At 30.5% G+C, this 8180-nt stretch overlaps 1 protein-coding gene across 1 annotated transcript in view; it reads right to left on the reverse strand.

The window, feature by feature from the left end:
* LOC106686756 (titin) overlaps positions 1 to 2528 on the reverse strand; it is a 104293-nt gene extending 101765 nt beyond the window's left edge. Inside the window, exon 1 of the mRNA XM_014430246.3 lies at positions 2371 to 2528. The gene's annotated coding sequence lies outside the window, so the exon portion shown is untranslated. The remainder of the gene's footprint in view (positions 1 to 2370) is intronic.
* Positions 2529 to 8180: the final 5652 nt, after the last annotated feature.

Consider the following 8180-nt stretch of genomic DNA (forward strand, 5'->3'; position numbering starts at 1 on the left):
CATAATGACCCATTTCCGAAAAAAGTAGCTCTATGTTCAAATCTTTTAAAAATATTTTTTAAGATCCTCTGGAGTAATAAAAATATCTTATAACAATCATACTTTACAAACTTATTTGGTAATCAAGTATTAATAATGATTTTACATAATTAAAAAAAATATATTTTTATTACTATTTAATAAGAATTTGACATTATATTACTTCTGTCGAAAATGAGTTATATTAAGAAATGTTTTATAACTCAAGACATTGTTCGACATACAAACGCCTATAACTACTGAAAATGAAGCGGGTTAAATTTAGTTTAAAGTAGTTGGTGATTTACTTTTTTTTTGTAAAACATTGCTTTCTCTTTTTGGAAAACTGTATCTCAGGTACTATTAAATATAAACAGCTCAGATTTTATCATATCTAATCTACTTTGAAGGAGATATAATATGTTTTGTGCGATAGTTTCCATTATATTGACCGAGGAATGAAAAATTGAATAATATTTTAAGGTTTTACATCAATACAAATAAACTTCCGCTCGTCTGGAGAAATCGGAAATTTACATTTTTAATTCCATTCCAAGCCAAAACAATAAGTAAAAAAAATAATAATACAATAAAAAATCAGAACCCTTTGATTTTTTTAGTTTATTTCCTCATTTTTTTTTTTTTTTGCTTCATTTCTTAAACTGTATCGTATTCAACATATATGCCCAAACATAAGTAAATCCCCTTTTTTGTCTAAGGTTCCTGGATTACCTCTACTTTGGGTCGAAATCAAACTCTGCAAAAGTAGAGAATGTTATGCGGTCAAAATACCTTCTCGTAATATAAGTAGATATGTAAAAGTAAAATTTGCTATTATGATAACAGCCATGGAAACACGTCATATCAGCCACGGAAAAAACTTTCATTCTTAAGTTCAATTTATTTACGCATTCTTCGTCATTCTCTTGAGACATTATTTGTTAGATATTAATATAATACTGTAATACATATGTATTTCATTGACCTTAGTTATCGCCAGCTTGATAAACAAAACATAAATAAAACATTTGAGCAAGGGCAAACTGTATTTTTTATGTCAAACATAACCATATTTATGTGACAATAAAAAAAAAAGAAGTAAAATCGAGTAAATGAAAGCTCTAAAACTATATATTAAATAATAATTAATAATTAAAATATTAAATAGAGAATAATTAATGATTAAAACAATTAAAATTTATTTAATTGAAAAATCAAGTATATTTTAATGTAAAGAAATAATTGTTTAACGTTTAAAAATGTATTCATTCTTTAATGTTCTAATTACTAATTATTTCAATCTACTATATTTAAGGAAAATATGTAATAGAAATTAGGAAAGTAATAACAAAATAAATATTAAATAGAGAAATAGTCCGATATCTAAATATACTAATGATTAGATCGTTTCGCACCTCTATGCTAATAAATTAATGTATTAAAGGTAAACAATCCAATGTTTTAATCATCCAAAAGAACTAGTATGTTAACGTATGTTGTATGTAGTAACACTACATTGTATATTACATTTCAATAATGACCAAATTGATTTTATTTTATTTTATTATTATTATTTCTTACAGAGCTTTACAAGGTCATTTCAACAGTTTAATTTTCTTTTAACATTTGATAATGAAGCCGAAGAAGGAGGTCTTGCCTCGTGCAAAAAGAAATCACTAACAGTTCAAAATTTTATAATGATCAAATAATTAAAATTATAAAAAAATTAAAATAATAATAATAGTTATGTAATTTTTAATAATAATAAAAATAGATAAATACAGAGTTTATAACAGAATGCTTAATCAACAAAAGTATTCATTATTTTTTTCGTACCCTTCATTAAGAATAATAACATTAGTACTTCATAGATACATAATATGTGAAATTTACTATGTATACTTTAGTACGACTTCTCCCTCTGATTGTCTTGTGGCATTATAAGGTTATAAAAAAAAAAAAAAAAGTATTCAAACAAAATTTGATAAATGTATAACCTAATATTAATACAAATAGTTATAAAGAGAAAAACTAAAACTTAAGAAAACCTATGATGTTATGTTTACTTTTTTGAAATTCAAACAGATTGAACTTTATAATCTGTTTTTTTTATACTTTGATAAGTTAACTACTGTGTACCTCCTATTTTTTGTTGATTCCAAACTCTATTATCGGCATAAGATAATTAATTAATTAAGTATTTTGGTGAATGATAAATTAATTAAATATTTTTGTGGATGATAAATTAATTAAGTATTTTTGCGATTTGGAGCTAATTATTTCTAATAAATAAATATATAATCATTATTGATAATATTTGTATGTATAAATAAATAATTTATATTTACATACCTTGATAGCCGAGAAGGCTCGACCACACCGTAGATCAGGCGGACATGGACTGAGAGACAGCTCGCGACTATGTCAGGCGCAATAGCTCCTGTCCAGCACGCGACCTCTGTACCTGCGATCACTGATCAGACTGCGGCAGTTACTACGGCTGGAACCAGTGATACACTTCGGGACTGAGCGGCGATTGTGGCGTGTAGGTAACTCTCGGCTTCGACTGCTGGCCTGTGGCCAATTCAGTCGCGCAGAAATAGCCGGAGTGGTCTTTTTTATTTATGAGAAACTGCTCACTACTCTGTTGACATAGTCCAAAATGTAGGACCTTGATATGTCTGTCGCGGAGGACATTTCAACTAAATTTTGGTACTGTGTAATCCTTGAGGAAAGCTAATAAATAATGAATAATGAAATAAGTTTTTTTTAAGGAACTATGAGGCACCAGACAATACAATCCTCACATCCACGTTTTGATCAACACTTCGGACAATTACCCACCTTAAATTTTTTTTTTTGAGAACTCATTTGTTATCGATCACAAAAACTTTCTATCACGTTATGTAGTTTCCTAAATTAGGATGCATATTTCTTTTAGCCAAATATTCACTTCAATTTGCGAAGAGCTTAAGGTCTTTTCTTCCTTTAACGTAAGCGGCCACGTTCCACAAACGGTTGAAATAATCGAAAGGACAATACCTTTGTAAAGTGTTTGTATCAAATTTATGAATAGTATACGAGAAATGAATGATTTTTTAACTTAAACATGGCAACACTATGTAGTCCAGGCAGATGTATCTTTCAAAAATATTTTTATATTTATAATATTCCCTAGAAATAAGCAGGTGCGTCAGATAAAACTAACAGGGACATCTCTACTTGTCACCTACCCTGTGATGACCCACACCAATAAGCACCTTATTTGCCCAGAAGCAGGCGATAGAGAAAACTAAGTGTGCATGGTTCTGCGCATGCAGGCAAGCTGCAATATCGTAGGTCCTCGAGCTGGGACGTTTCCACTGAGCCGAGTGAACGAGTCACCTCAATAACATAAAATATCTGCTACGGTGCGCGTATCATACAACTTTCACTTACCACCTTGCACACGTCACCAAGTTATGTGTGAATTGGGTGGCTCGTGTTGAAGTAATGAAGCAAAATAAATCTAAAGACCGGAGAGGGTGATAATCATGAACAAAAAATGTTTATTTTTCTGTTGCTATGAAATTTCTATTTTATTGTTTTTCTGAATAGGAATAACGATTTTTGTTTTTATTCCGGGATGTTTGCACCGCGGCCTCTCAGGGCCTATTGAAAACTGTCCTTACTTTGAAAGCTCTGTTCAAAACAGGACAGAAGCCTTTGCAAATTTAAATGTCTTAAATTTAAGGATGGCCCGTTTCGCAAAGCTTGGCATCCACAATACTACTTTGTCCAAATTGAGGAATCGTTTCTTGGCTAATGCATCACATCTGCATATGGTATGATAGGCAGTTTCATTATCCTCTCTGCAGAACTTAAAGATAGGTGTGTCTGTTAATAACATATTAAATAGATATTTATTCGGCTGACAGTGTCCTGTATATAGTCTAGTCACCTGCCCTAAGTAACCTTGTCCATGGGAAGAGGTGTTACACTTCCTATTGTACTAGAACCTTTTAGTTTAGTAACATCTTTGACTGTTCTTGCCTCCTGGCGTTTCTCTAGAAATAGTCCAGCCTTACCCTCAGCAATCGGTTTAATGCGTCTCTTGGGATTAGGTGTAAAGGGAACATTCTCATACTCCCTCCAGGCAAGGCAATCTTCCCTTTCATAGCCTTTAATGCCTGTGTGTCCAGGCACCTATTCAACCTATACCTTGTTGGCTGAGGGATGAGATTTCAAATTAACTTACCACTCTTCCAACAATTTAGAACAGATGGCATAATTATTCAGCGTATAGACGGCTGCCTATTAGTAAAAATTCCTCACCCTGGATAAGGAGATATGGAGAAGCACTCTCTAGATCTTTCCATCCTCCATATAGCTGCCCATGGAACCATGGTCCGTATAACAATTTACCACAATCACATGGTTTTTGTGTAGTAACCCCATCAATCTTAACACTATAGTAGGCGTTCTTATATTTTTAATCTGAAGATCAGAGTTTGTAAACAAAAACTATGGATTTGGATTTTGTTCCTAACTTCGTAAGCCTTTACGCAGAGCTAAGGGCTTGAGATCTTCCTCCATAAGTAAAAATACTTTAGAGGAAGATTTTTTTGAAAAAAAAAAAAAACTGTATTTCAGCCCAATCAGACTATTACAATGAAAATCGGATATCGGACATTAAAGACCACTCAATTGCACGTTGACACACCAAGTTTACACATAATTGTGTAACATATAAAATCGGAAAAATATGATAAACCTATTTTATAAAGTGGCACTTCCGGCCATTCGGTTATATTATATATACGTTATATAAAAAAAATTGGTGCCATATCCCACGCATTTACTACCTTTGCAAAAGTGTTTCATTTTGTGGGACCGCCACGCAATAAAAAAAGTCAACGCCATACCCAGGCCGGATCCGAACCGGCACCACCAATAGACTTAAAATTGCTAAGACTGTCTTAACCACTGAGCTACGGGCGGTCCTGGGGGTTATTTTGTTGGATTTTAATTCTTAGTTTTTGCTATTCATTGGTTTTTTATCATTTACTTTTAACTAGAAATTTATTTTTTTATAATGAAAATGCTTAATTTTTTTTTTCTCTATCGTGAATTATTATTATATTTTTTATATATAAATTTATATTAGAAATTATTTTATTGGATTTATGAAGATTAATACTTAATAGTTTTTTTTATTTTTATCTATTATCCATATTTTTCTACATTATTTAGGAATATAATAATATATCACTCAGATAGAATATTATTCTATTGGATTTTTCGCACATTTTTTGTTACCTTTTGTTATTTATTATTTCCTTATAATTTACTGACAACAGGTAATTTATTTTTAAACTTATGTCAAATCACAAATTTTTATCATATAGAATATATGGTATATTTATATCATTTTACAACCGGACTCTGCATTTAATAGTTATGTCCCTCTCTTCAACTTCGGTCCTCTTCCTACTATTCATCTCTCTCCTTATTCTAAGAGTACTGGCTGTTAAGCAGCTCTTAGTACATCATTAGGCAACCCCAAACCATTCGTGCCTGCCACTGTTGATTAGTTATTAAAATTGGTGGATATTACGATTGGAGTGGAGATGACACCTTCCAAATGATTCCGTCAGTTCCTGGTATTTCCTGAGTTTTCCCCCACAGTGGAGCTTATATTATTATCGTTGGAGATACCGATCAATAATTTCTGCTTTTGTTGTTCTTAATCTATTAGGAGGATATCTGGTCTATTATGACGCACAGTATGGTCCGTAATAATTGATTAATCACAGTAGAGTGACTTTTTTGGAGGAGCCTATTTGGGTGTTACATAAAATATGGGGTCTTATCACCTAATAAATTGTGTTTCAACGCCAGGACCAGATGCGAAATTTTGGGCACATTATTATGCCTCTGAAGATATGAAATCTGTAGCATCCAACATTCAACATCCAGCAGTGATATGTTGGATTGATTCCAGCGTTTCTGAGCATAATCGACATTTATCCGGTGTTGTCGAGTTTTTTAGAATACGTCTTCTATATGATCTGCTGGCTATAACTTGATCTTGAATGGCGATCAAAAACCCTTCTGTCTCGGAGAATAACTTTCCATCATTTAATCATTCGACAGATATTTCATTGTCAATGGAGCTATAATTTAATTTGCAGTAGAATCTCCCATGCAAATTTGTTCTTCCATTCTGCCAACAGTTCATTTTCTGACACAATTGTTGATTCAGCACCTTTGCTCAGATTAAGTGCAGTTAAACCAGATTATATCCTTGAGATGGCGATATAAACCCCTGTTGTTTTTGAAAAAATACCGTCGCAGGGCCACCTACTACTAGCGGCAAGCTTCTTCGATATTCAGCAAAACATGTCCTCCTTCTTTTCTAAATATACATAGACAAGCTTTGAGGATTATTTATTATTATTATTATATTGTGCTCTTATTATAGGACAGTGGAGTAATCATACTAATAGATTTACTTTCTTGCGTTGAATAAGAAAAATATATTGTCTACAGTATTAAAAAAAAAAAAAAAAAAAAAAAAAAAAAAAAAAAAAAAAAAAAAAAAAACGCTACTTTTAAAGTGGGACAAAATCTTTCTTTAGGAAAAAAGTTAGTCAGATTTGTTTTTATCATCCTTAAAAACCGCTAAATACAAATTTAAATAAAATTAAAAAAAAAAATTACCTTGATCATTTTGCTACATGAATCTGTCCACAGCAATACCCATCTTATATGTAACTACTGACCTGCCAAATTTATTTTCTAAGCTAGGGAGATAAAATATTTTTTATTTCAATGATCTAGTGATTACTAGGTCGAGATTTTAAAGGGAAGAATTCCAAAACATATAAAATAAATTAAATTGAGATTTTAATCAATAAATCTTTTTGGAAGATATATTTCAATTAAATAATTATGACATTCTTACCAACTGTGAAGAAGTTGATAAGTTTAGTCAATTAGGCAACTAGTTATCTACTTCTTCATGGTTGGTACAGATATAACCTGCTGAATTCGATTAGCAAATTCAAATATTTTATTTTGTACTTGAAATATTTTAATTTTATTGTTAAAACAACAATTTATTTTATTCAAATAACATTATATTAATAAAATTCCAATTTCCTAATTTCAGAGGTACCTATATTAGTTTTAAATTTAAAAAACTCTATGAATAAAATGTATTATCATAATTTTTGCAGTTGAAAGCTTTTCAAATCTCTAATTTTCAAAATTTTCAAATCATTGAGGAGACCCTCTCTACCTTTCCCATTGTGATATCCCTGGGAATGTACCAATCCCTAGCATTTTCATTTAAGAAAAAATAGAAATTTTATATTTATCTGTCTGTATATTGTCACTGGACTTGACCAGGAATTTTTGTAATTTGTAGAACCAGAATGGCTTAAATTGATACATTCTCAACTAAAATAAATAAGGTTGGGAATGGTTTCAAAATAAGAGCCTTTATCACAATATTTTCCCCTTCTTCACAATGAATCATAATTCAGCTAATAAACTAATTTTAAAAATCGTATTAAGAAAAGTAAAAAATTATTATTCAAACTTTACTAGAAGTATAACTTAAGCAATTGTTCATTGAGTAAGAACATAATGGTGTTTAATAAAACAGTAATCAATGGCTTTTAACAGTAGAGAGAAGAAAAATAACACAATAATTGTTCCTAAATGAAAAGAATAAAATTAGTAACTGACTAAGGTAAAATAAAAACAATCATATTAGTATTGGGTTTTATTTAAGAATGATACAAATTTGTACATTCAATATCAGTATCTTTTCTCACAATTAGAGATTTTTAAACAAATATCAGGTTTACATTAACTGGTGCAAAAAATAAATTCATTTTATGGCATGCCACTCATTATATACACGGTGACAAAAACAACATAATACACTTTCCAATTCTGTATACATGTGATTTATATCTGTGTAAATCTTTACATAACACGCTCTTATATTCAAATAGATTTTCGAATGAATTTAAAATTTTTGAATTGGAAAAAATAAATAAACTAAAATAAAAAACAACTAGCAGCCGAGGTGTTTATGTAATAAGTAAGTAAGGCAACATTTTCAATAGACTACAACACTACAAATAGCTAATATATAAAAGTCTATATTT

The sequence above is a fragment of the Halyomorpha halys genome, unplaced genomic scaffold, assembly GCF_000696795.3.
Source record: "Halyomorpha halys isolate HHAL.00 unplaced genomic scaffold, Hhal_1.1 Scaffold868.1, whole genome shotgun sequence".
NCBI classification, from domain to species: domain Eukaryota; kingdom Metazoa; phylum Arthropoda; class Insecta; order Hemiptera; family Pentatomidae; genus Halyomorpha; species Halyomorpha halys.